The following is a 4,670-nucleotide window of genomic DNA, read 5'->3' as shown; positions in this document are numbered from 1 at the left end:
TTTCTTTTATTTTTGACTCAGACACATGACGTTGCACTTATATTTTTGACTCAGACACATGACGTTGCACTTATATTTTTGACTCAGACACATGACGTTGCACTTATATTTTTGACTCAGACACATGACGTTGTACTTATATTTTTGACTCAGACACATGACGTTGCACTTATATTTTTGACTCAGACACATGACGTTGCACTTATATTTTTGACTCAGACACATGACGTTGCACTTATATTTTTGACTCAGTCACATGACGTTGCACTTATATTTTTGACTCAGACACATGACGTTGTACTTATATTTTTTACTCAGACACATGACGTTGCACTTATATTTTTGACTCGGACACATGACGTTGCACTTATATTTTTGACTCAGACACATGACGTTGTACTTATATTTTTGACTCAGACACATGACGTTGTACTTATATTTTTTACTCAGACACATGACGTTGTACTTATATTTTTGACTCAGACACATGACGTTGTACTTATATTTTTGACTCAGACATAGATGACGTTGTACTTTTCTCTGACTACAGAAGGCGACACCTGAATCCAAATACCTGTAAGAATTATTTGAATCTGTGACTGCCATTCAGGGTAACTATGATGATAGTATGTTGAACACATTACCCCCGATCTATAGTTCCATTGTTGAATACACATTTGAAGAGACTATGATGCCATTATCAGAATAAAAAGGCATGCCAAAATTAGTTTTGTAGTCCACCAGTTTAAGAGTCAAGAATGCATCTTTGGGGAATTTAAAGACACTGTCAAAGTGAAAAGGTCCAGTCAAGGTCTACTTTAAAATAACGCGTATTATGTAAGTCTCCACTCAATACACATATACAAAATATCGTTACACTTCCTGTTAAATGGGCTTTAAATACAGCTGCCGCGGAGGCCCCAAACAACAGAATAGGTTTCTACTACCTTATATTCACATGCTACGATCGATTGAAGCACGTGATGTCCAATGCAATTCCCTATTTTGACTTGAACCATTTGTTTCCGTGGTTCGTTTAGGTGCACAATTGACTTGACTTTGCATGTGTTTGTGACGGGGCCACTTGATGGAAAGGATACGCTTACCAATTCGTGAACATCAGGTATCATCACAATTTGATAAGGGGCGGTGGGGTAGCCTGGTGGTTGAAGCGTTTGCTCGTCACGCCGAAGACCCGGGTTCGATTCCCCACATGGGTACAATGTGTGAAGCCCATTTTCCGGTGTCCCCCGCCGTGATATTGCTGGAATACTGCTAAAAGCGGCGTAAAACCATACTCACTCACTCACTCACTCACTCACAATTTGATAGTGACGGAATCGTATAATCGACTCTGTTTTTAGCAGAGCTTTCTTTTGGCTATGGAAATTGAGAATAATTTACGTGTGACGAGGAATGAAGGATTATCTGTCCCTAGCCTTGTATACGTTTTGTGTTTACCATAAGCAATGGCAACAAGTGTAAACGATTATCCTAATTGGGAAATACAAAAATATATTCAGTAGATTTTTTTCAAGTAAATATTAAGTCTAGTGTGTGTGTGTGAGGGGGGTGAGGGGAATAGCCAATCAGCTGTTACTTGAGATGTACTGAACAGCATCTCCCTTACCGAATGGATAATAAAGGGCTTTGATGCTCTTGTATTATTATTATCACCATTTACATGAATTGTGTCTATTCCCACGTGCTGAACGTGTATTTGTTGACACAGACATGACACAGATCCTGTATTAATTACCACACTACAGATAGTTAGTTCCAGGTAGAGTGCAAAATGTAAAAGAATTATTCAAATGACCAAACAAGGTTGTTACTTACTTGTAATTATTAAGTATAACTACAATAATACAATTTCGATGTTGTGTTAATAGTGTTTTCATGGACTTCTGACCAACATATCGCGGCGAATATCTGATATATTGCTAATGCGGTGTAAAGCAATATTTATTCAATTCATTCTGACCAAAATACATACCAAACATTGGCCTACCTTATGACTTAAACTTTAAACCCATCACATGTAAAAGGTTAAAGATGCGTGAGTAAAAACCAACAAATGTCCTGCAAACTTGTACGTATGTTTAGTGAGTGAGTATGTTTTTTTACGCCGCTTTCAGCAATATTCCAGCAATATCACGGCGGGGGACACCAGAAATGGGCTTTACACATTGTACCCATGTGGGGAATCGAAGCCGGGCTTTCGGCGTGACGAGCGAATTCTTTAACCACAAGGCTACGCCACTGCCGCTAAACAAAGATCTGAAGACATCCCATTACGGTTCACGTCAGAACGACCTTTGACCGACCACTGAAACGACTAACAAGAAGTCGACATCAGCCAATTAGAAGGCAGCCTTCTCCAGCTTTACGGCACTCGTTTCAACCTGGCGACTTCCATTTCAGACTACGCTTGAAAAATATGTTGACACAGTTCTCGAGTAAAATTTTGAAAACTGAACAAACGAACATTCATGAAGGTCTAATTTATGGATGCGATTGTATGGCAGTGCTTCCCACGTACTTTGCAACGCCTCCTCCGTTCAAATGTTTATCCCACGGAAGCGAGAGACAGGCGATAATTTTGACGGAATCAGTCGTATGGGCCGTAAATGTCGTTCGGAATACCCCGCATTAACGTTTTCGAGGTTGCATGATTAGAAAACACATTCTGACTGTCACTTTCATGATCTGGTAAGCGACGCTTTGATTGGTCGGATGAAAGGTCGTTCTGACGTGACCCGTAATGGGATGTCCTCAGATCTTTGTTTAGCGATAGCGAGAACTAAGATCTGATTTTAATGAGATTTTGTTTTGGTTTGGATATTGTTTCTGGTATTCACAGTAATGTGGTCAGTTCGATAGGTCAGTCCGTGCAGCTGAAGCTCCACACACCTTCAATACAATTGTATGTCAGGTGACCACAGGGTAACTCAGTCCATGTAGCTGAAGCTCCACACACCTTCAATACAATTGTATGTCAGGTGACTACAGAGTAGCTCAGTCCGCGCAGCTGAAGCTCCACACACCTTCAATACAATTGTATGTCAGGTGACTACAGAGTTGCTCAGTCCGTGTAGCTGAAGCTCCACACACCTTCAATACAACTGCATGTCAGGTGACCACAGGGTAGCTCAGTCCATGTAGCTGAAGCTCCACACACCTTCAATACAATTGCATGTCAGGTGACCACAGGGTAACTCAGTCCATGTAGCTGAAGCTCCACACACCTTCAATACAATTGTAGTGAGTGTGTGTTGGGTGTGGGTGTGTATGGTTTTACACCGCTTTTAGCAATATTCCAGCAATATCACGGCGGGGGACACCAGAAATGGGCTTCACACTTTGTACCCATGTTGGGAATCGAACCCGGGTCTTCAGCGTGACGAGCGAATGCTTTCACCACTAGGCTACCCGACTGACAATTGTATGTCAGGTGACTACAGGGTTGAATTGAAGAATGACATCATATGATAAAAAGGTTATGATGTTTCTGTGTTTGGGGATGGTAAATATCCTATATTAGGAATTAACACTATGTATTTAGCTCCCCAAGGCTCGCTAAATACAATGTTTATGATAATGTGATAACCTCTATATCTTGGATTTTTATACAAAAATACAAAACAAAACAATAATTCTTTTTTTTTATTTTCAAAGTTTTCTAATTATTTGATAAAAGACACCACAGACAATCTAAAAATAAAAGATAAGATCTAAAACATCACATCTTCATCACGAGTTATTTACATTGTTTACACTTAATGGTCACAGTAATAGAAATAGTCATAAAACAATGAGAAGAACAACATAAAAATCTGCTTAAACTTGATTAACATATAACAAGTGGATCATAGAGAGACAAAGACATAGGTAGAGATAGATAAAATATACCATTATAGTGAAAGTGCCAACCGCAAACTGCATGATATTTAACATTACAATACAGTCTTTGCTAAATCTAAGTTGGTCACATCCACACATTAACATGGCTGATAGAGAGAATGGCCTGAAGCCATTACAAACAAACAACTTGTTTCTTCTCAACAATGGTAGCAATGACAACCAAACCTGTATCACAGCTATGACAGATTAACTTTAATCATTTGTAATGATCGTTAACTTCCTTTGAACAGTGCAGTAAATTATTGTGGAAACATCATTTTGAACCCCATGATGCTGAAGTTGTTTGATAGTCATGGAAATCTACGTAAACAATCTACCTCATTGTCAGTAATCTCTACTAGTAATCTCAACTGAATTTGACTTCAAAACATTCTTAGTCCATGTTACCACGACTTCTTGTTCATGTTGTCAACAGAAATCCTTGACACTTACATCTGCAAGTCACTCCAATATGAAATCATATCGACCGTATTCAACGTAATAAGCACCCCGCTCTAATAGCACCAATGGTGATATTTGCTAATATATTGGCTCGTGAACAATCGCAATTAGCACCCCTTTTCGATTGATCAATGTACACAAGACTTATCTATTCGTGTATGATACGCACTCGTGTGTTTTATGCACCCTTAATTATGGGCAATTAAATTCTGGAAAAATATATGTGTCATATATAAACATTTCAGGCTGTCAGTATAAACCACAAAATTTACGATCTTTCAACTGTTTTTTTCACCAAAATAATA

This window comes from Haliotis rufescens, unplaced genomic scaffold (genome assembly GCF_023055435.1).
Source record: "Haliotis rufescens isolate VD_foot unplaced genomic scaffold, xgHalRufe1.0.p SCAF_11, whole genome shotgun sequence".
In the NCBI taxonomy this organism is placed as follows: domain Eukaryota; kingdom Metazoa; phylum Mollusca; class Gastropoda; order Lepetellida; family Haliotidae; genus Haliotis; species Haliotis rufescens.
The sequence above is the reverse complement of the archived record's forward strand: the minus strand, read 5'-3'. Positions refer to the sequence as shown.